Source organism: Dendrobates tinctorius, unplaced genomic scaffold (genome assembly GCF_039654945.1).
Source record: "Dendrobates tinctorius isolate UK_male_01 unplaced genomic scaffold, ASM3965494v1 ptg000208l, whole genome shotgun sequence".
NCBI classification, from domain to species: Eukaryota; Metazoa; Chordata; class Amphibia; order Anura; family Dendrobatidae; genus Dendrobates; species Dendrobates tinctorius.
In genome coordinates, this window is record NW_027361875.1 from 5357064 (window position 1) to 5382629 (window position 25566).

General features: G+C 46.3%; 1 long non-coding RNA gene across 1 annotated transcript in view; it reads right to left on the bottom strand.

Moving 5' to 3' along the window:
* Positions 1–16730, bottom strand: part of LOC141058034 (uncharacterized) — a 192788-nt gene extending 176058 nt beyond the window's left edge. Inside the window, exon 1 of the long non-coding RNA XR_012222080.1 lies at positions 16615–16730. This is a non-coding gene — a long non-coding RNA (uncharacterized lncRNA). The remainder of the gene's footprint in view (positions 1–16614) is intronic.
* Positions 16731–25566: the final 8836 nt, after the last annotated feature.

Below are 25566 nucleotides of genomic sequence, written 5' to 3' on the forward strand. Positions count from 1 at the left end.
ACAAGAAAGTACTCATCCTCTCATCCGCGTACACTGACTTTGAGCGCCCACATTGCCAAACTAATCTCGTTAGAGATGATGCCCTACCGGTTGGTTGAAAGCAAAGCTTTCCACGAGCTCATGGCCTACGCAGTACCACGCTATGACCTACCCAGTCGGCACTTCTTTTCGCGAAAAGCCATCTCAGCCCTCCATGTGCATGTGAAAGACCGCATTGTCCATGCACTCAAGCAATCAGTGAGTGGAAAGGTGCACCTCACAACAGATGCATGGTCCAGTAGGCATGGCCAGGGCCGTTACGTGTCCATCACTGCGCACTGGGTTAATGTGGTGGATGCAGGGTCCACAGGGGACAGCGGCGGTGGGACAGTGCTGCCTAGCCCACGGTATAGGAAACAGTTGGCTGTAGTTGTTCGACCCTCCTCCTCCTCCTCCTCCAGAAGTGAAAGCTCATCCACAGAGCGCAGTCGCATGAGCACTCCATCCACAGCTGCCAGTGTTGCACTCAAGGTGTCCCACTATCAAACAGCTAGTGGTAAGCATCAGCAGGTTGTGTTGAAGATGATGTGTTTGGGCGACAACAGACACACCGCGTATGTACTGGCCGACTACTTGCAGCGACAAACTGAGTCATCGCTGGGCAGTCTACGTCTTGAGGCAGGCAAGGTAGTTAGTGATAATGGCCGAAATTTTGTGGCAGCCATAGCCCTTTCAAAACTCAGACACATACCTTGCCTGGCTCACACCTTGAACCGGGTGCAGTCCTTCCCCAATAATTATCTGGAGATAACAGCCCTGCTCCATAAGATGCGAAGACTGTGCTCGCACATCCGCCGGTCGCCCATACACTCCAGTCGTATGCAGAAGCTGCAGCGATTGCTCCACCTTCCCAAGCACCGCCTAATTATCGACGTTGCAACAAGGTGGAACTCCACCCTGCACATGGTTCAGAGGCTGTGCAAACAGAGGCAGGCTGTAATTCATTTGTGGGAGGATACACGGTCAGGCAGTTTGCAGGCAGACATGGAGTTGTCTGGTGTGCAGTGGTCGAAGCTGAAAGACCTCTGTAAAGTCCTTCAGTGTTTTGAGGAATGCACACGGCTGGTAAGCGCAGACGACGCCATCATAAGCATGAGCATCCCACTTATGTGTCTGCTCATGGAAACTTTGACGCACATTAAGGAGCAGGCGTCTGCAGCCGAGGAAGAAGAGGAGGAGGGAAGCCTTGATGACAGTCAGCCATTGTCTGCTCAGAGAAGTCTCGTGGACGAGGTGGAGGAAGAGGAGGAGGAAGAGGATGATGGGGATGATTATTTAGGGGAGGAGGATGCTTCTCAGGGGGCAAGACAAAATGTTGGCATGGCAAGGTCAGGTACAGGGTTTGTGCATGACTGGGGGGATGTTGATTTGCCAGAAAGTGCTCCTCCACCCAGCACTCGCAGTGCATCATTGACACCTGGAACATTAGCCCACATGTCTGATTATGCCTTGCAGATCCTAAAAAGGGACCCCCGCATTGCCAAAATGATGAACGATGACGACTACTGGTTGGCCAGCATCCTGGATCCACGCTATAAAGGCAAATTCCAAAACATCATGCCACAGGAGAACCTAGAGCTAATATTGGCTAACAAACAAGCAACTCTGGTAACCGCTTGTTTGAGGCATTCCCAGCACACAGCGGCGGTGATGTTTCTCCCACGAGCCGCAGCGGGCAACATGGAAGAGGTGTTCATGGTGCACACATCAAAAGTGGCGTTGGACACAGGGGTTTCATGACCATGTTGTGGACTGATTTTTCAAGTACCGCTCACACGACTGGTAATACTGCGTCGATTGAAAGTGACAGGAGACAGCAGTTGTCAACTATGGTAGCAAACTACTTCTCCCAGATCGATGTTCTCCCTCACCGGTCATTCCCCTTTGACTATTGGGCCAGTAAACTTGACACCTGGCCTGAATTGGCACAATATGTCTTACAGGAGCTCGTTTGCCCTGCTGCTAGTGTGTTATCTGAAAGAGTCTTCAGTGCTGCTGGCTCAATCCTGACAGAAAAAAGGACCAGTCTGTCGACCAAAAATGTTGATGATCTAACCTTCATTAAAATGAACCATGCATGGGTTTCAAAGGATTTTGTCCCACCCTCCCCTGCTGACACGTAGGTTGCCAGAAAAATGGCTCGCTTTTGACCTCCTCTTCTGCGGACTTCTCCAATTACTCCATTTGCAGCTGCTGAATGTCCAACATCAACATATGCCGTTTTTTCCACCTCCCTAACTGGGCTGCCTCCCCCCACAAGGCCGGGGTCACCACCTGGCGCACGCATCCGTGCGAATGCCGTTGCCCTGGGCAGGTGGGTGTGCCCACTCTTGGGCAACGGCACTGGCACAGGGTCCCTCATAGTACAATCAAGTGTCTCTGACGGTGGGGGTGCACACCCGCCGTCAGACACACCGGCGTACTATGAGGGGCCCTGTGCCAGTACCGCCGGACACGAGTGGGCCCCCCTGCTTGCTCAGGGCACCAGCACTTGCAATACTTACCTCTAAAAAAACCACGAGAGCAAAAAGAATTTGACCCTAAAAATTAACTTTTATTCCAATATTAAAAACCTGGATAGTACCAATATAGGGAGCAGGGTACATAATATTTTGAACATACAAATTGTGCAATATATCAGGGCACTACACTCGCCCTAATAGGCCCTAGTGCGTCCCTTCCTTGCCGCGGAGGTTGGCACCCTAATATATGCGATATGGCGCCCCCGCTCAACGTCGGTGACCCTAATAGCACCCTGTACAACCCTAGTCGACGAAGAGGATACACAAAAAAACACAAACACACACAAATCCCGAAAAAATGACCCCTAGTGGAGAGACCATGTACTGTCTCTAGGAGTACACCTAATCTTAACACAGAGTGGAGGGTATATATCCACCCTAATATCTCGTAGTAAAAAATGCTTATGGTTGCAGCTCAATTAGAACCTTATCTCGTAGGAAAAAAATGCCAAATGCTGCATAGATGACAGACTGTAGCTTTCTAAAAAAGCGTTTACACATAGCAATAATGCATAGATTAAATCCAACAGGAGTTCATCAGGAAAACCTATTTGCTGATCTAGCGTGTCCAAGGGACATAATAGTCCTCAAAAATCACAATAGACACAATAATCTCTTTTATAAACAAGTATGGCAAAAAGCACCATTAAATTCATTCATGGGATGACCCAATTACCCAATAAACAAATTGCCATCCATCAGTCTGTCAGCATAAAAAAATCAAAAAATACTTATCAGCCATCAGATGATAACGAGCCCAGCCCGTCATGTGGCCAAAATCATCACTTCCGGTAGCGCATCCTAATTACGCGCATCACTAGAGATCAGTACACTGAAGTATAGTCCCACCGCCACATCATGTGACCCTAAACGTCACTTCCGGTGACATACCCCGATCACGTGTCCCTCTCGGCGCATATCACATCATCTCCCCACGTGACCGCCATCCCCTCCAGAACCACAATGGGGAGGAAACCACAGTAGGTCGCAGCCTGTGTAATTAACAAAGGAAATGGATTATAGCAGAGGAGGCACATAGCCCGAAGGCAGCATTTATCCAGGGGTAGACAAACTACCGTATTTTTCGCTTTATAAGACGCTCCGGATTATAAGACGCACCACAATTTTTGAGGCGAAAAATAAGAAAAAAATATTTTTAATAAAATGGTGGTGCCTCTTATAATCCTTGCATCTTATTGCTTACCGGGGTTGGTGGCTGCGGTGTAGAGGGGTCCCAGGCTCGCTGCTGGAGGAGGCAGGCGTGGAGTGATGCTGCAGGCCGCATTCAGGGATGAGGGGGGGCTCCGATGTGTGCTGTTGCTGCTGCAGAGTCTTGTGCTGGTGTCAGGTTTCTCCACTTGTCCGGCGGTTGGAGGCCGGTGCTGCGGGTGCTCCGGTGCGGCGTTGTGTGCCCATCGATGCCCGGGGCTCTGCCGACATTGTTCGACAATCCAGAGCCCCAGCATTTCCTCGGTTCCCTGTATATGTGCGCTGAAGTGCCGGTAAAAAAAAATGGCCGCCGGCGCGTGCGCAGATGGGATCTCGGGACAAGTTCTCGAGAGATGAGATCTGAAATCTCATCTCTCGAGAGCTGGGTCCCAAGATCCCATCTGCGCACGCGCGGCGGCCATTTTTTTGCAGGCACCACCGCGCGCACACAGGGAACCCAGGGAAAATGGCCGCCGGCGCGTGCGCAGATGGGATCTCGGGACCCACCTCTCGAGAGATGAGATTTCAAATCTCATCTCTCGAGAACTGGGTCCCGAGATCCCATCTGCGCACGCGCCGGCGGCCATCTTTTTACCGACACGGAACTGAGGAAATGCCGGGGCTCTGGCCTGTCGCACAATGTTGGCAGAGCCCCGGGCATCGACGGGCACACAACGCGGCACCGGACACACCCGCAGCAGCGGCCAGCAACCGCCGGACGCCCCCGATCACAGCCTAGGTAAGGCATGTCCGCTTTGTAAGACGCACCCCTGTTTTCCCCCCAAATTTTGGGGAAAAAAAGTGCGTCTTACAAAGCGGAAAATACGGTATATATTCGCACATAATAAGACAGTGTTATTATTAACCCCTCCAGGAGACAGCTCTATGTATCCCAGCTAATCAAATGGTCCAAACATAGAATGATAAATATCCAAGAAAAATTTCTTTGCTTAAAAAGCATGAAAAAATAGCATGGTGGATCCGTCAGGTACACTAACTACAAGAAACTAGTAAAATTCAAATTTTCATTAAGGCCTTTAGGGCTTTGTGATTCTAGCCAAAAAATCCAACGTGTTTCCCGTTGAAGGATCTTCTTATCCCAATCACCCTGCCTCACTGTGGGTTGAACCCTTTCAATAACACAAAATCCAATCTGTTTCTCATCACCGCCATGGACCAAATTAGCATGACGTGCTAATGGGGTCTCTCTTTTATGTCTAATGTCTCCCAGATGTTACCCAATCCGTATCCGCAGTTCCCGCTTCGTTTTGCCCACATAATCCAACGGACAAGAACATGTGCACAGATAAACAACTCCTGCAGTTTTGCAATTAGCAAATGAGTTCATTTTATACGTTCTTTTAGTGTGGGCACTACTAAACGTTTTTGATGGTACCACATGCTTGCAAAAACTGCAGTGTCCACATCTAAACGTCCCAACCTGCCTGTTTTGTAGCCAAGTCTCCTCCTTCTTATGTGGTTCCAGATGGCTCTTAACCACTAGATCTCTTATAGATTTTCCCTTCCTATAGGTCACTGAGGGTTTGGGAGAGATTATCCCCCTAATATCTTGGTCAGTCCTGAGTATATCCCAGTGTTTCCTCAAAATCCCCATTACTCTCTTTGACTGATCGTCAAAGGTACCTATTAATCTAGTCAGATTTTCCTTATCTTTCTTCTCTCTGGGATTTAGTAGTGAAGATCTCCTAGTCTGTCTGGCCAATTTCAAGGCAGGTTGAATGACATTGGTGGGATAGCCCCTATCCTTAAACCTATCACACAGGTCCCTAGACTGGGCCTGAAAGTCACCCCACTCGGAGCAGTTTCTCCTAAGTCTGAGAAACTGCCCCCTGGGGATACCACGTCTCAGGGGGAGAGGATGATGACTCTCCCATCTAAGAAGACTGTTTGTAGAAGTGGGTTTCCGGTACAGAGATGTTGTCAATGACCCAGAGAGAAGAAAGATAAGGAAAATCTGACTAGATTAATAGGTACCTTTGACGATCAGTCAAAGAGAGTAATGGGGATTTTGAGGAAACACTGGGATATACTCAGGACTGACCAAGATATTAGGGGGATAATCTCTCCCAAACCCTCAGTGACCTATAGGAAGGGAAAATCTATAAGAGATCTAGTGGTTAAGAGCCATCTGGAACCACATAAGAAGGAGGAGACTTGGCTACAAAACAGGCAGGTTGGGACGTTTAGATGTGGACACTGCAGTTTTTGCAAGCATGTGGTACCATCAAAAACGTTTAGTAGTGCCCACACTAAAAGAACGTATAAAATGAACTCATTTGCTAATTGCAAAACTGCAGGAGTTGTTTATCTGTGCACATGTTCTTGTCCGTTGGATTATGTGGGCAAAACGAAGCGGGAACTGCAGATACGGATTGGGGAACATCTGGGAGACATTAGACATAAAAGAGAGACCCCATTAGCACGTCATGTTAATTTGGTCCATGGCGGTGATGAGAAACAGATTGGATTTTGTGTTATTGAAAGGGTTCAACCCACAGTGAGGCAGGGTGATTGGGATAAGAAGATCCTTCAACGGGAAACACGTTGGATTTTTTGGCTAGAATCACAAAGCCCTAAAGGCCTTAATGAAAATTTGAATTTTACTAGTTTCTTGTAGTTAGTGTACCTGACGGATCCACCATGCTATTTTTTCATGCTTTTTAAGCAAAGAAATTTTTCTTGGATATTTATCATTCTATGTTTGGACCATTTGATTAGCTGGGATACATAGAGCTGTTTCCTGGAGGGGTTAATAATAACACTGTCTTATTATGTGCGAATATATAGTTTGTCTACCCCTGGATAAATGCTGCCTTCGGGCTATGTGCCTCCTCTGCTATAATCCATTTCCTTTGTTAATTACACAGGCTGCGACCTACTGTGGTTTCCTCCCCATTGTGGTTCTAGAGGGGATGGCGGTCACGTGGGGAGATGATGTGATATGCGCCGAGAGGGACACGTGATCGGGGTATGTCACCGGAAGTGACGTTTAGGGTCACATGATGTGGCGGTGGGACTATACTTCAGTGTACTGATCTCTAGTGATGCGCGTAATTAGGATGCGCTACCGGAAGTGATGATTTTGGCCACATGACGGGCTGGGCTCGTTATCATCTGATGGCTGATAAGTATTTTTTGATTTTTTTATGCTGACAGACTGATGGATGGCAATTTGTTTATTGGGTAATTGGGTCATCCCATGAATGAATTTAATGGTGCTTTTTGCCATACTTGTTTATAAAAGAGATTATTGTGTCTATTGTGATTTTTGAGGACTATTATGTCCCTTGGACACGCTAGATCAGCAAATAGGTTTTCCTGATGAACTCCTGTTGGATTTAATCTATGCATTATTGCTATGTGTAAACGCTTTTTTAGAAAGCTACAGTCTGTCATCTATGCAGCATTTGGCATTTTTTTCCTACGAGATAAGGTTCTAATTGAGCTGCAACCATAAGCATTTTTTACTACGAGATATTAGGGTGGATATATACCCTCCACTCTGTGTTAAGATTAGGTGTACTCCTAGAGACAGTACATGGTCTCTCCACTAGGGGTCATTTTTTCGGGATTTGTGTGTGTTTGTGTTTTTTTTTGTGTATCCTCTTCGTCGACTAGGGTTGTACAGGGTGCTATTAGGGTCACCGACGTTGAGCGGGGGCGCCATATCGCATATATTAGGGTGCCAACCTCCGCGGCAAGGAAGGGACGCACTAGGGCCTATTAGGGCGAGTGTAGTGCCCTGATATATTGCACAATTTGTATGTTCAAAATATTATGTACCCTGCTCCCTATATTGGTACTATCCAGGTTTTTAATATTGGAATAAAAGTTAATTTTTAGGGTCAAATTCTTTTTGCTCTCGTGGTTTTTTCAGAATATTTGATCCAATAATCGTTTGAGGTTTTTTCAATACTTACCTCTCCCTGCTCCACCACTGTGTAGTCTGGCCTGTTAAATACTTCACTGGGACTGCCAATACAAATTTGGTGAAATGATAGATGATGGTTAAGACGTATCTATGCCCTGTCCTGCTGGGCTCTATCTTCAGATGATCAATGGCTTCCATTTGTTATGGACGTCGACTCACAATGAGATGCAGTGGTGGTTTATCATGAGCTTTCATGGTTTTCCGACTCACAGACGTGTGACATTCCTGCCCACATTTTTAAATGTCCTCTCATGCCAATCCAATAGAATCGCCTACGGCCTGTAGCTTGTGTCTTTTGCACTCCAAAGTTACCTGACAGATCATGATAGGCAGTGAGGACAATGTCTACATCTCTCCCTGTGATCAAAATTTGATGGAGATGAGTAACGGTAATGGGTTCCACGGTACTGCGATACAGCAAACATTTCTTCACAAGAACTGTTTTTGCTGTCTCCACAGACAAAGTAATTGAGGGTCAGCATTGCCTCTGAGAATTCTCCCGGGAGTTTTTCCCGTGATTAGTAATTCCAAAATTTCTGCAATCACTCGACTTTCCGTCTGTACTTGTATCCACCTCGTTTCCTCTTGCGGAGAGTCTGGACTGTCTCACTGAGACTGAAATATATACTGTATGGAGATTCAAAAATACCCCAACAGTGTCTACTGGTGTACGCTTCGAGTACCCTTTTTCTACTTTGTAGATTCTTGTCTAATCCATACTGAGGCTGTGAGTGTCTTTGTCGGACTCCGGAAATATATACGGAGATTTTTAATGTTTAAACTATGCTATATATACCTGTTATCCGGTGATAATGTACCCTTTCTCAACTTTCTACAATCTTGTCGAATCCTACTGGGCCTAAGACCATCTGAGTCTGCCTCCTGATATATAGACATAGATTTTTAATGTTTAAACTATACTATATATACCTGGTATCTGGTGATACTGTACCCTTTCTCAACTTTCTACAATCTTGTCGAATCCATACTGGGCCTGAGACCGTCTGAGTCTGCCTCCTGATTAGAGATGAGCGGTGTTCGAGTCGAACTGTTCACCAAGTACAAATTCGAGCTGTTTCGGGCGGTGTTCGAGCCGTTCGTCGAACTCGAACACTGTGCTTAAAATTCGGCTGTTCGAGGTTCCGTTCGAGAACAGTCCGTTCACCAAAAGCGTAACTTTATTTTCACATTAATAATGGTTTTCAATGTTAATAGACAGTTTCATGGCATAGTAGCGGTGTCTGGTAGCCAGCGGTGTAGTACACCTGTCAAGGAGCTACACCGTGTGTGTTTCTAATAATTTTTTACCGCGTCTTGTCCAGAAAATCCTTTTGGGCCTTGTAGCACTGTCTGCTCCTCAGCAGAGGAGCCCACCCGTGAACCTAGCTATGCCGCCTGTTTATGAAAGAACCAGTTTTTGACTGCATTTAGCCCAGTTAATACTTTGGGCCTAGTAACTGTGTCTGCTACTCAGCAGAGGAGCCCACCCGTGAACCAAGCTGTGCCGCCTGTTTATGTAAGAACCATTTTTTAACTCCATTTAGCCCAGTGAATACTTTGGGCCTAGTACCAGTGTCTACTGCTCAGCAGAGGTGCCCACCCGTGAACCTAGCTATGCCACCTGTTTATGTAAGCACTGTCTGCTACTCAGCAGAGTTGCCCACCCGTGAACGAAGCTATGCCGCTTGTTTATGTAAGAACTATGTGCTACTCAGCAGAGGAGCCCAGCTGTTAAGCAAGCTACAGCACCTGTGGTTTGGACACTTAATTTTTTCACATTCTTTCTGGAATGCTGGTTAACCTAATTCCGGAATTCCGGTTGACCTGCACTTACTGGGAAATCCTCGGTCGCGGGGAAGAATTGGAATCCCAGATCCCCATCACTAATGAGGTTCAGCGGGTTATCCGCACCTGTAAGCGACACACGCTGGTCCTTTCAGTGTAGCGCGCGTGCAGCCCCGGACATGTAAGGGCATGAAAGACCTGTTATTGCTCGATCTCGCGTGCCAGAGCCTCGCGTGTCCCTCTAGTAAGTTGGACGCGGACCGCGGGGGCATACCGGAGTCTCATTCGTTAATGGAATTAAGCTGACAAATCGCTAGCATAACTAAAAACGGCCATGCACCATCACCCACAGAATCGAGAAAGCTTGCAATCTGTCCATCCTTCCCGTGGCTGGCATGGTTGAGGTTGCCCGTGTGGAGTCCAATTAAGCCGCAGGCTCCACTCCTGGTGGTGCCCTTCTGGACATTCCTTTAAGGTTCAGCTTTGCAACCATACTGCCCCTGGAAACCAAACACTTTGCCTTCATGGATGCTGTTCGGAGGGTTGTGGGAATAACGCCGCCCGATCGGCAGTTGGCATAATTTATGGTGGGAAGTCCGACGGTATATGATCGTCTTCGATTTTAGAATTTTTTTTATTTTAGATTTTTATTCCAGCCTTTCTTGACTTTATAAGGGCATGACATGCCTATATCTGTGTCTCCTCCTTATCCTTTTACTCCTCCACCTCTTTTCTATATGTAGATGCCCTTTTCCATATGTTATTTGTGTCTTCTGAGCATTTTGTCTGCTTTGGGACACCTTTTAAGGTGTTTTGTATGTGTTTTCTATGTGTTTGTGTTTGCCTGCCATTGTTTTCAATGGGGTTCGACGGTGTTCGTCGAACGTTCGATGAACATTCGACGAACTTGCCTCCTGTTCAACGAACCGAACCAAACTTGAACACTAGCGGGGTAGCTCAACACTACTCCTGATATATAGATGTACATTTTTAATGTTTAAACTATGCTATATATACCTGGTATCTGGTGATACTGTACCCTTTCTGCCAGAAAGTCCTCCTCCACCCACCACTCTAAGTGTATCATTGACACCTGGAACATTGGCCCACATGTGTGATTATTTCTTGCGAATCTTCTTTTTATACTGTGGTGTGATCCATCTTGAGCGTGTGAGTGTCTGTGGGTTACTCCTGCAATTTATATGTAGATTTAAAAATTACCCCAACACTGTAGCTCTACGCTTCTGATACATTACCCATTTAGTGCTTTTTATATTCTGGTCTAATCCAAACTGACCAAGTGAGAGTCTGATTCTGACTCTGGAAATAAATACTGAGATTGACAATGACCCCTACACTGTATACAGCTTGACGCTTCAGATTCATTACCGTTTTATGGCTTTTTATATTGTGTTGTAATCCATACTGAGCCTGAGAGCGTCTGTGTCTGCCTCCTGAAATATATACGGAGATTTAGAATGTTTAAACTATACTATACAGTATATACCTGCTATCTGATGATACTGTACCCTTTTTCTACTTTTTATATTCTTGTCTAATCCATACTGAGCCTGTGAGCGTCTGTGTGACTCATGAAATATATACGGAGATTTACAATTATCCTTTGACTGTATACAGCTGTACGCTTCTGATACAGTACCATATATCTGATGTTATTTTGGGTACATTTTCTCCAAAATTTGGAAGTATGATGGAAGAGGCCGCAGACGTGGGCATGGGGGGGCCAGCTGGTACTGATGGTGGTGGTGCATCTGCTGGTAGTGGCAAAAGCACAATAGCAGCTAAGACAGGAGGTGTTGAGCCTGCGTCATGGTCTGGCTCTGGAAGGCCTGGAAGGCTACCTTTTCTGGGAGTAGGTTAACCGCTTTTAAAGCCAGAGCATCAGGAACTGGTTTTGGCTTACATTGCCAAAACAGACTCCAGTTAATATGCCCTCCTCTTTTGAAGTTTCAAAAAATGCAAGCACTCAGTCGTTAAGTGCTGGCTCCAGGTCAGGAAGAACCCCTTTCTTTGTGTCCTTCACCCCCACCAAAAGTGAATGATGCAGCAGGCCACACTTCACATTAGTCCATGTAGCTCTTTCTCACATACCATGCCTGGGTTATCAAGTCAAATCGTGAATTCCCTAGTCCAAGATGAATCTGACATGGAGTGTGGGTCACCAGCCAGGGCAGTGGGGTTAATCGGTACCGGGCCGGTGTCTCAGAAGGATGTGTCACAGTTTTGGTGACCCGGTCCGTGGCCCTGGGCGTCAATGCAAAAGGGGTAAATAATGTTTATTGGTGAATGATACATAACGCCACCTGTGGTTTCTGATCAGATTGACCCCCGCTGCAGTGTCGCTTCTCTAGGACAGATGAGGTGCAGCTAAGATGTAGAAGCCCTGCACAGATAGGGCCGTAGTCGCAGGGCAGATGAAAGAGTTGGTAGATGGTGTGCAGTGCAGGATGTAGCAGAGCCGTGTGCCAGGCGCAGGAGAAAGATGACAGACACAGTCGTGCAGTTCCTTTACCTGTACTTGGTAAGTGCCATCCAGGACCCAGAGCACAGATGGAGAAGGAGTTGGTCAGCCTGGAAGCAAATTTGGAATTCTCTCTCTGCAGATAGGTAGTGTGGCCTCCGTTCTAGCACTTATCTGAGGTACTTGCAGTACTGAGTTCATTGAAGTTCCCCCTGTTGACTCTTTTGGAACTTTCTCATATGGCAGGCAGCCATAGCCTTTTCCTTCTGGCTCACACACGTCGCTGCTGGGGCCTCCGAGCCTTAGTTGGGAACAGAGCATTTACAGCTGCTACTTCCGGTTTCTGCTGCAGCACCGTCAGTGTCCCTACAAACTCGGAGACCGGAATCCGGACCATGCGCTCCAGCTAGGAGTGAGCCTTAACTCTGCTCATCCTCCAGCTCCCCTTCTCACGTCCACACACTTCCCCTTCCCTTCACAGACTGCCCTAACTTACCTCCTCCCGACCACAGAGAGCAGCTCCTCAGCAGTCAGGTTCAGAGGTCTTCCTGCTGGCCTGGAGTGGGAACTGGGTTGTGTGTTGGTTTAACTGCTAGAGAGATCCTTCGTTGCTCCCAAGCATGACATCACACTCCCTAGGAGGAAGGTAATGCCACTGTGGCGACTGTACTCCTTGGGGGCGCCACAAGTGCACTGATGCCCAGCCATTGCTACATGATTCTGCTGGTACATTGACCCAGACCACTACATTCCCCTCGCACTCTACACAGCCAGAATCTGACCCTGATGAAACTCAGGTTCCCCTTCCCGCATACTATACCAACTTACATGGTGACAAAGAGGAAGGTGCAGATGAAAGTGCAGGTTCCTTGAGCAGGTCGGGGGGCATACTCATGGGCGACGGCACTAGCACAGGGCCCCTCATAGTATGCAAAAGTGTCTTTGCCGGTGGGAGGGGAGGGGAGGGCCCACCCGCCGTCAGACACACCGCCGTACTATGAGGGGCCCTGTGCCAGTGCCGTCGCCAACGAGTGGGCCCCCCTGCATGCTCAGGATCACAGCACTTGCAAAGTTGAAATACTTACTTCTCTCTGCTACACCGCCGTGACGTCTTCCGCGTTTCCTGACAGTGACATTCTGGTCAGAGAGCGCGATGACATCACGTCTGTACACCCTCTGTCTAAACTGTCCAAGTGCAGAGATGGAAGATAGGGACGACGAGGAGTCCAGACTAGTACAGGGATTCCCTAGCGAGGAGTCTTATTTAATTGTTTTCAATATTGGGACAGCAATTTTTGGGGAGCACTATACTCTGGAGAATTATATATGGGGCCCACCATACACTGGAGCATTCCAAAGGTGGACATAAGACACTGGAGCAGCATCTACAGGGCCCATTATACACTGGAGCATTAGAAATGGGGCCCATTATATATGGAGCATTATTTGGGCCCATAAGACAGTGGAGCTTCATCCATGGGGACCAACAGATACTGTAACATTATGTGGAGCTCATCATATATTGTATGGAACATTATATGGGACCAATTATTCTGTATGAAGAAATATATGGGCCTCATTACTCTGTATGGCGCACTATGCGGTGGCCATAATACTGTATGGAGTAATATACTGTCCGTTTTAGGAGCTATTGGAGAATTTAAAATGGATATCAGTCATGTGATGTAAGAAATGAAGTATTTTTCATTGTACTATACCGCTATTTCTCTGCCGTATCAGAGAATCATGAATTGTGGCATGTGTTAAAGGAGCCCAGTGACACTCTTTGGCCCTGGGCCAACGAAAATCTGGAGCCAGCCCTACCCCCCCCCCCCCAACTTTAGCCAAATAACCCCCAGTTTTCAATGCCTAACTATTATTATAAAGTAAATTAGGGTCGACAAGCTTAAGTAATAAGAATTGATGTTTTTGGCATTAAAATGGGCACTGTAGGTGTGTTTCCTGTCCTCCACTCACTGCCGACTTTTCTTCCCCATTGACTTGCATTGGGTTTCATGTTTCAGTCGGCCTTCGACTTTTCACGATTATCGGCCGATTGCGGTCGACCCGACTTTTGCGAAAGTCGGGTTTCATGAAACCCGACTCGACCCGAAAAAAGGCAAAGTCGCTCATGTCTAATAATTAATAAATTTGGAATTTTTAATATTAGTGATTTGACGCTCATTTGATTTGAGGCTCTAATTTAGCTACCAGATGGTGGATAAATAAATATATATTTATCCGTTATTATGCGGTTCAGCTGGCTCCAGCGCTGCCAGACTTGCAGTCTGGTAACAACTAGTGTCCGCTGTCAATGACATTGCAGATGCGGCTGACACTTTAGTTGTCACATGACAGCAAGTGTGCAGAGCGCCTCCTCGTGGTTACTTGATAATTGCTGGAACCGGTAGAGCCCGACCATGTATATATTACATTTTATGACTGGGGACTGTATCTGTCGATAGTGTTTGGGTAGAGAGGAAAGATTTAAGGGGCCTCTGTGGAGGCAACCTGAACGCACTCCCTCAGACATCTACCCTCACAGGATTTACTCCAACCGAGAATTCTCCCCGAGGACCACTCTATATGGGGAGAATGATACCATAACCAAGGGACCCATAGGAGGACCTGATCGATAACCTCGGGCATGACGAGGAGGGATATTGTCTCCTGATGAGATGGAGACACCGAGAGTAACAATGGGGCGGTCTGGTGGGTGATCTGTGAGGGTAGAGTCGCGCCGTTCACCACTCTAACGGTGAATTACTTACTGTAGATATCAAAATCCAGGGGTATTGCGTGCCGTTGAGCGGAGGCAGACGACATGAAATTGCCCTCCGCTCTGGAGTCCACGCAAACCTCCATCGCAAGAGTGGATGAACAAAACTCAAGCGTCCCCTTAAAGGACAGCTTGGAGGAAGGTGACCAGACTGCCGGCAAACACGACAGACCACAGGTGCTCGAGCGGATCGGGACCTGCATCCCGCGTGAGAAGCACCCATGGCCCCCTGAGGCTCGGATGCCCGATAGGGAGATTCCAGAGGTTTAGCAAAAATAGGTGCCAACCTAAACCTCTGCCTACACTGGGACTGCTCCAACCTTCATTTGGTAAAGCGAAGGTCTATGCGGGTGGAGACGGTGATAAGCTCCTCCAGTGTGGCGGGAACCTCCCTGGTGGACAGGGCATCCTTCACATGGTCAGCCCGACCTCTCCAGAAAGCCGGAACGAGTGCCTTATTTGGCCACTCCAACTCTGAGGCCAGAGTCCGGAACTGGATGGTGAAGTGACTGACCAAGGACGAGCCCTGTGACAATGCCCGCAGCTGGAGTGCAGTGTCATGGGTGGCTTGCGGTCCCAAAAAGATCTGCTTCAGAGCAGCCAAGAACTGAGAGGCGCTCTGCACCACTTGATCACCATGCTCCCACAGCGATGTGGCCCACTCCAAAGCCCAGCCCAACAAGAGCGAAATGACAAATCCTACCTTAGCCCGCTCTGAGGGGAATTGTGCCGCCAGCAGCTCTAGCTGTATAGCGCACTGCCTCACAAAACCCCTACATTAAGCACTATCACCTGAGAATTTCTCGGGCAGCGGGAGGTGGGATAAAGTCGGGGCAGGGATGGCAGTGGTCACACGGAAGACAGCCTCCATGCCTGCCTGAACAGCGACCGCGGTAAGATCCACAGCTGAGACTCAGCACTCGAGAGCCGCCAACCTGCCCTCCAGCTGCTGGATGTACTGCTGCAGTCCCTGTTCATTCGCCATTACTAGCCAGACCCTGGCGCTAGCATACTGTTAAGGCTAGCAGAACGCACCAAGTAAAAAGAGATGGAATCAAGGTGCGTTCGCAGACCAGGGTCCACCGTGCAGAGATGTTACCTGCTGCTCGGTAATGGCGGAGGGTATACGGCAACTAATAAATGAACACACGCGGGTTAATGTCACCCGGTGTGTACTGGAGCGAGTTCTGTTGATTCACAGAACCACGTAGCTGCACAGTGTAAACAGCGGAGCCTGTTAAGCTCCCAGGGCTCGGCCAGATGAGCACTAGTATGCAGACACAGGATTCTGCCCCAAAGACACGGGGTTAGAGTCCTTTTAGCCCACTAGCGCTCAGCACCGCAGCCGTGGTGCCTGCAAGAAAGAAACTGAAATAGTAACGCACCTAGTGCGGACGCCACTAACCACCCTGACTAGGGTAAGGAAAGCGCTAGACTGGTGCACGGCGCCGCGCTGGCTGATGCAGTCACTTAGGTGCCTTGTGCTGAATGGCACAATATGGTGCTAAGAGAGGTGCTGTGAATTGGAAGCACTGAGGCACTAGACTTAGCCACTACAAGGCGCTGACTCTGACTCTAATAGCCTGTAAGGTAGCGCTTATCATTAAGGTAGGGGACACTCGATAGGCAGCCGATAAATTAGGTCTGGCACAGGTTTCTCAACATAAACTCAGTCCATTTGGTTTATTATGCAGCATAAACCATCAAACAGCAACAGAAAGTTCATATCAAATCAGCATAGCGTCCATGACAGAGCTCCCCTCTGTTAACCCTGTGGTCACACAGGCATTGCTATCTCTGGTATGCAGGCTCTCTAGCCTCACAGGTATTTCCCCTGTCCAGTTACCTCATGGCTGCTTCTCAGTGCAGACATTTATTCCCTCCAGGGAACTATCAGACACACGTCTCCACGTGCTCTCAGGAAGGCAGACACGTCAACCAGATGAGACCTTCCATACGGACCAACTGGGTCCAAGCATTCACTCATGTGATCTACCCTGGTCACCTCATATGGTTCGTAGTCACGCCCACCGGATCACATGGCTATAACCTCATCGCAGGTCCTACAACCACTCACCCTACTCCTGTTACAACACTGGATATGCCTGTACACCCATTCTGGGACCCCCACACAGCGCCCCCTAGCGGACACAGTGGACACTACACCACAAGCCCTATAACATGCGTATCCAAGGGAGGGGAGTCATAATAAGTCAGTCACCAGATACATGCATCCGTCATCACTCACACAAAATACAGTAAGAGTCTATACTAGCACATGACTGAGCGCCCATGCAAACCTTTTATAGCAGCGTTCTTCTGGGACCTTCCTGATGGTCTGATCCGAGCTGCTTGAGGACCTGAGCACGTGACCTCCGACCTCCAATGAGAGGTCGTCCCACAGGCGTGCTCAGTAGGCTTCAAAAGGGACTTAGACTCTGGAGCTGCTTGCTGCTGTCTAGTGCTAAAGCTGAACCAGAGGTGGCAGCAGCAACCAACCTGACAGCACTTGCCTGAGCAAGACACTGGGATCAACAACTTTGCTGAGCAGCCCCCTCTGCGGCCCAAACAAAATGGGAGACTGTAGGAGGCAAGGCTCGGGATTCCTCCTGTGCAGAGGCAGGAACCCAATGCCTAACACTGGCACTTCTCAGTTTTTTTGTAACTAGCGTTTTCACCCCAATTTTGGTGAATTTTCCAGGCTGGATTCAGGGTGTTCAGGGGCTCATTCGGCGGTTCAACGGTTGGGGGAGGTGTTGAGGGAGGTCCAGAAGAACATTGGGGTGGCTCAGGGCAAATAAACATTTTGCTGATAAGCGACAATCTGTAGGACCTATATTTCTGGTAGGAGATGAAGTGTGGTTATCTGCCAAGAACATAGGGCTGAAACTTTCTTCCATTAAGCTGGGTCCCAAGTTTATTGGTCCCTACAAGATCATTGAGGTTGTCAATCTAGTGGCCTTTCACTTACGCTTACCTCTGTCGTTTCGTATCCCCAATTCCATAAGTCCCTGCTTAAGTCATTTGTACCTTCCTCTACTGGGTCTCCATCCCCTCTGCCTCCGGTCTTGGTGGCTGGTCAGACTGAGTATGAAGTTGAACAGATTGTTGATTCTCAGATGGATCGCAGTTCGCTTCAGTACTTGGTACATTGGAGGGTTTACAGTCCTGAGGATCGGTCTTGAGTCCCAGCATAATCAGTCCATGCGGTTGATCCAGGCTTTTCATGCGCGCTATCCTGGAAAATCTGGGTCCGGTGCCCCCCCCCTTGAGAGGAGGGTACTGTCATGATCCAAACCAGGTTTTCCTTCGTCAGGAAGGAATCACTGATGAAGGAATACACTTCCGAAATGCACGTCGGGGTATGCGCTACAGTAGGACCAGCACCATTTAAAGGTATAGAGCCCCCTTTTTTCACAAGATTACTCAGGTGTCCTTATTGCCCTTTATGTGTTGCACTACACTTTGAGCAAGTGTTTCCCCTTTTTTCACTTGCAATATTCGTTTTGTCTGCACTTCAAACACTTTATCATGTGTACCTTATGATTCATTTTGCACATTGCATTCTTTTGATTATTATTGCATGCATTCACTGAGATAGATATATATATATATATATATATATATATATGTTTGGGTTTTTTTATTTAGGTTTTTTTCTGTTTACACCACATAATGTATGTATGGGCATATTCTACAGCCTTTGGCTTTGGATATAGCCGATATAAAGATTTGTTTCTCTTTTTAATGGTTTTAGTATTCTTGTGTTTTAATAGTGGGGCTTTTTCTATATAACAAGATCTTTTAAAATATTTCTTGTATGCTGTTAATATATTATTTTTATTATCTTGTTTTATGTCTGCTATTTTTTTTATAACACACACACATACATACATATATATATGCTATGATACATGATTGATTTATGCATGTCCTAAATATAGGCATTTTTTTGCTATGATACTACCGTTTGCCATCTTAATAAAGGCCTTTTAAATTATCAGTTGGGTGCTGTCACCTGTATTGTCAGGTTATCAGGGTACTTTGGTTCTTCTGTTGCTTGAGTGGTTTCACTCTTCTTCTACTAAGCACTGGTGTTATTTATTATAGGATTTTACTTAGCTGATCATTGTATATTATTTTTTATTTTATGGTGCTTGGTATATTGGTTCACTTTCACAGAGAGTATGGTTCTTTCTCTCTGCAATGCCATTTTGTTGCATGTTGTATGGAATGGTACAGTAGTCTGGAACATGATTCCATCCTTTTTCAAAATGGTTTGCACCTTATGACTTGTGTATTTGGTACCATTATCTGTACACAGGGCTTTTGGTATTCTTCCAAATTTGTTAAACACTACAGCAAGATATTCTTCAAGTTTCTATGGAACTTCATGCTCTCTTGTGATGAAATCGGACTGAATTCGGACCAATGTTAATCTATAATGGTGTCTTCATTTGCGGTTTTTGTTCCAGCCCAGATCGGATCAAAATCTAGCTGAAAAAAAATCACAGCATGCTGCAATTATCAGCAAAAATCAGATCGCATTCTGCAATAGAAGTCATTGGATGCGATAAAAAATGCACAGCACTCGTACCATGCAATTTTTATGCATCGGTGTTCTTTGAAAAGCTGGCAATTTATATGCGGCTATGCAGTAAAATCATACTGACAATCAATCCTGGATGAGCTGCACTACCTGAGCCACTTGTGTGGGTTGTACAGTCTGTCTCATCCTACCACGAGTGTGAAAGCACAACCAACATTTAAAAGTGACCAAAACATCAGCCAGAAAGCATTGGTACTGAGATGTGGTCTGTGGTCCCCACCTGCAGAACCACTTATTTATTGAGGGTGTCTTGATAATTGCCAAAAATTTCCATCTGTTTTCTATTCCATTTGCATAACAGCATGTGAAATTGATTGTCAATCAGTGTTGCTTCCTAAGAGGACAGATTGATTTCACAGAAGTTTGAGCTATATCTGTTGTTTAAGTGTTCCCTTTATTTTTTTGAGCAGTGTATATTATAGATAGATATTATAGATATATATATTACTCCCCTGTCTCCCCCTCTGCAAATCCCTCCATTGGCTCCCCAATTCCCAACGAATCCAGTTCAAACTACTAACACTGACCTACAAAGCCATCCACAACCTTTCCCCTCCCTATATCTCTGAACTAATCTCCCAATATCTTCCCTCACGTAATCTTCGATCCTCCCAAGACCTCCTACTCTCCTCCACACTTATTCGTTCCTCACACAACCGCCTCCAAGATTTCTCCCGAATATCCCCTATCCTCTGGAATGCCATACCTCAACATGTCCGATTATCCACCACCCTCGGATCCTTCAAACGGAACCTGAAAACCCATATTTTCAGGAAAGCTTACAGCCTGCAATGACCATTCTGCCGCCTCACCACTGCCTGAGATGCCGCCTCATCACCACCAGAGCTGCTGCACCCCCGACCTTCTGTCTCTTCCCCACTATCCCGTAGAGTGTAAGTCCACAAGGACAGGGTCCCCTCCCCTCTGTACCAGTCTGTCATTGTAAATTTGTTTACTGTTAACGATATCTATAACTTTGTATGTAACCCCTTCTCATGTACAGCACCATGGAATTAATGGCGCTATATAAATAAATAATAATAATAAATATATGATATATTATTATTGTAGATATAGAGATATGTGAACATAAATTAAAAATAAATTATATACTAAGGCTCCTAACACTATAATACTACCTTAGGCGGCTGTTATAGCTGTTAAAAGTGGGAGTCTGTGGGGTTCATATCCTGGCTCTGCCCTACATAATAATATATCAGTAGTGGTCCTTGGGCAAGACTACTAACCCTATTGTGCCTACCTCAATGAACATGAGAGTGTCACGAACAAAGAGAGTCATGCCGGTTCGGACGTCGCCCGGATTAACAAGGTCCGCATCAGATGTCGAAGAACCAGGACAATCTGATGATAAATGATCAACTGGAACAAACCATTCATGGACAAGGCAAGAGAACCTGGATCTGATGAAATTCTACTATATCAGCAGACCAAATGAGAGAGGATCTATAAAGCATATGAGGAAACTCTGGATGGAAAAAGACCTGCATGTCCACTGACTGAGAAACAACTAGTCACCCAACATTTCAATATCATAAAGAGAAAGCTATTATCACAACTTAAGATGGATCAACTGCACACACGCGGATCCACCGCACATGAAGACCTGGAAGAACAATATGTGCAACCCCCTGAAGATCCTGATCCAATCCTGCAACTAGAGAGCACTGCAGCTGATCTGAAACAGAAGATCTTAGATAAACTAAATACCATCAATACCAGAGATTGACTGCCAAGGCTCAGCAAAGAAACACCACCAGACAGTATGCTAGAAGATGCCATAGAGCACTTGCATCAATACTTACCACCACTATAACTCAAACTCATAAACTGATCTATGCTACTGCCTCAGCAATCATGGAAATACTTGGCTATACAACCATCAAGAACAACAGAAGTATGTGCCCCCTTTGGAAAAGAAGGCTGGAGACAAAAATCAAGGTGACATGGAGGGAAGTCAGCCAACTAACAGAAATACAGAAGGGTGTAAAGATCAAGAATAAGACCAAGCTGGACAAGTACAAAGACCTGACCCCAGCTGAAGCCCTAGACACTTCTAAGCAAAGGCTCACAGCACTCGCTGCAAGACTAGGGAGATACACTAAAGAAGCTGAGGCCAAGAAGATAAATGCCCTGTTCTCCAAAGAACCATCCAAAGTGTACTCCCAACTACAGAACAGCACAAAGGCAGCAACTCCACCAATAGCAGAGACTGAACAATACTGGAGGGACATATATGGGAGAAGGAAAAAACACACAACACCAGTGCAATGTGGCTGCAAGATCTGAGAATGAAACACAGCAACCACCTAGAGCAAGAACCAGTCACCATTACAGAAGCAGACATCCAACAGCGGGTCAAGAACATAAAGAGCTGGACAGCACCTGGCCCAGACATGATCCACACCTACTGGCTAAAGAAATTAACAATGGTACATGATCGCATGGCAAAGCAGATGAACCAATTGCTAGACAAAGGTCACCACCCAGCCTGGCTGACAAAAGCTGGAACAATGCTGATCTTGAAGGATCCTCAAAAAGGAACAGTTCCATCCAACTACCGACTAATAACCTGCCTTACAACAACATGGAAACTCCAGTCAGGCATCATAGCCACCAAGCTACAGAACCATATGAACCAGTACATGAATCCAGCTCAGAAAGGCATCAGGACTGACACCAGAGGCTCTAAGCACCAGCTCCTAGTAGATAGAGCAGTTGCTCAAGACTCAAGATCCAGACAGACCAATTTCAGCACATCCTAGATTGACTACTAGAAAGCCTATGACTCAATGTCACACACATGGATCTGTGAATGCTTGGCTCTCTACAATGTCAAAAGGAAATTAAGAAACTTCCTCCGTAACTCAATGGGGCTATGGAGAACAACATTGGAAGTCAACTCAAGACAACTAGCACAAGTGACCATCAAATGTTGCATATACAGTTGTGGCCAAAAGTATTAACACCCCTGTAATTTTGTCAGATAATACTCAGTTTCTTCCTGAAAATGATTGCAAACACAAATTCTTTGGTATTATTATCTTCATTTAATTTGTCTTAAATGAAAAAACACAAAAAGAATTGTCCTAAAGCCAAATTGGATATAATTCCACACCAAACATAAAAAAGAGGGTGGACAAAAGTATTGGCAATGTTTGAAAAATCATGTGATGCTTCTCTAATTTGTGTAATTAACAGCACCTGTAACTTACCTGTGGCACCTAACAGGTGTTGGCAATAACTAATTCCCACTTGCAGCCAGTTGACATGGATTAAAGTTGACTCAACCTCTGTCCTGTGTCCTTGTGTGTACCACATTGAGCATGGAGAAAAGAAAGAAGACCAAAGAACTGTCTGAGGACTTGAGAAACCAAATTGTGAGGAAGCATGAGCAATCTCAAGGCTACAAGTCCATCTCCAAAGACCTGAATGTTCCTGTGTCTACCGTGTGCAGTGTCATCAAGAAGTTTAAAGCCCATGGAACTGTGGCTAACCTCCCTAGATGTGGACAGAAAAGAAAAATTGACAAGATATTTCAACACAAGATTGAGTGGATGTTGGATAAAGAACCTCGACTAACATCCAAACAAGTTCAAGCTGCCCTGCAGTCCGAGGGTACAACAGTGTCAACCTGTACTATCTGTCGGCGTCTGAATGAAAAGGGACTGTATGGTAAGAGACCCAGGAAGACCCCACTTCTTACCCCGAGACATAAAAAAGCCAGGCTGGAGTTTGCCAAAACTTACCTGAAAAAGCCTAAAATGTTTTGGAAGAATGTTCTCTGGTCAGATGAGACAAAAGTAGAGCTTTTTGGGCAAAGGCATCAACATAGAGTTTACAGGAGAAAAAAAGAGGCATTCAAAGAAAAATCACGGTCCCTACAGTCAAACATGGCAGAGGCTCCCTGATGTTTTGGGGTTGCTTTGCTGCCTCTGGCACTGGACTACTTGACCGTGTGCATTGAACTATGAAGTCTGAAGACTACCAACAAATTTTGCAGCATAATGTAGGGCCCAGTGTGAGAAAGCTGGGTCTCCCTCAGAGGTCATGGGTCTTCCAGCAGGACAATGACCCAAAACACACTTCAAAAAGCACTAGAAAATGGTTTGAGAGAAAGCACTGGAGACTTCTAAGGTGGCCAGCAGTGAGTCCAGACCTGAATCCCATAGAACACCTCTGGAGTGATCTAAAAATGACAGTGGAGAAGGCACCCTTCTAATATCAGGGACCTGGAGCAGTTTGCCAAAGAAGAATGGTCTAAAGTTCCAGCAGAGCATTGTAAGAAACTCATTGATGGTTACTGGAAGCGGTTGGTTGCAGTTATTTTGGCTAAAGGTTGTGCAACCAAGTATTAGGCTGAGGGTGCCAATACTTTTGTCTGGCCCATTTTTGGAGTTTTGTATGAAATGATCAATGTTTTGCTTTTTACTTCATTCTGTTTTGTGTTTTTTCATTTAAGACAAATTAAATGAAGATAATAATACCAAAGAATTTGTGTTTGCAATCATTTTTAGGAAGAAACTGAGTATTATCTGACAAAATTGCAGGGGTGTCAATACTTTTGGCCACAACTGTAACAAGGTGATGCACTGTCCCCATTGCTATTCTGCTTAGGCTTGAACCCCCTCAACCAGATAATTACAGAGTCTGACTATGGATACAAGTTCAAGAGTGGAAGCACCATCAGCCACCTCCTCTACATGGATGACATCAAGCTGTATGCGAAAAACGAACAAGACATCGATTCACTGATCAACCTGACAAGGATCTACAGTGAAGACATCGGGATGGCCTTTGGACTGGAGAAGTGCGGCCGGTTGGTAATAAAAAGAGCAAGGTAGTGAAGGCCGATGGAGTGGAATTACCAGCAGGGCACATAGCAAATGTACAGACATGCTACAAGTATCTCGGCATCCCACAGGGATACGGTAACCATGATGAGGAGGCAAGGAAAGCAGCAATATCCAAATACATCAAAGTGTAAGGCAGGTTCTGAAGAGCCAGCTCAATGGGAAGAATAAAATCCGCACCATCATTACATATGCCCTGCCAGTTATCAGATGGCATAATGTGCTGGCCAAAAGAAGAGATGGAAGCTGCAGATGTGAAGACAAGAAAGCTCCTCACAATGCATGGAGGTGTCCATCCTAAGTCTAGCACCCAAAGATTGTAAACCAACCGAAAGGAGGGCGGTCGAGGCTTGATAAGCATCCAAGCCATCATCACAAATGAAACAAGGAGTATCCAGGAATACATCAGAAGAATGGCGTCAAAAGATGAGATGCTGAGAGAAAGCCTAAGGCAGCAACAACAACAGATCTGGAAGGAAGAACAGGAACATGAAGCACCATGGCAAGACAAGCCGCTGCATGGGATGTACCACCAACAGATAATGGAGGTGGCTGACATGGAGAAATCCTAGCAATGGCTGGAGAAAGCTGGAATCTGAGACATCACAGAGGCACTAATCATAGCAGCACAAGAGCAAGCACTATGTACCAGATCCATAGAAGCAGGAATATACCACACAAGACAAGACACAAGGTGCAGACTATGCAAAGAAACCTCACATAATGTGAGGATGCAAAATGAAAGCAGGAACAGCATGTACTGAAGGCCACAACCAAGTAGCGGGAATTGTATACAGGAACATCTGTGCAGCATATGAGCTCAGTCCTCCTAAGTCCAGGTGGGAGACCCCAGAAAAAGTGGTGGAGAATGAAAGGGATAAAATCGTGTAGGACTTCAAGATCCAGATGGATAAGCAGGTGTTGGCTAACCAACCAGACATTGTCATAGTGGACAAGGATCAGAAGACAGCATTGATAATAGATGTGGCAGTGCCAAGTGACAGCAACATCAAAAAGAAGGAATATGAGAAGCTGGAGAAATACCAGGGCCTCAAAGGAGAACTGGAGAAGATGTGGATGGTGAAGGCAACAGTGATTCCAATGGTGATAGGAGCACTTGGAGCAGTGACCCCCTAAGCTGGAAGAATAGCTACAACAGATCCCAGGAGCAATGTCTGAGCTCTCTGTCCAGAAATGGGCAATACTGGGAACAACTAAGTCCTGCTCACAACTCTCAAACTCCCAGGCCTCTAGTAGAGGACCCCAGAATGAGAAAGGGCAACAAAGACCACCCCCAGTGGGGGTGAGAAGTAAGTTT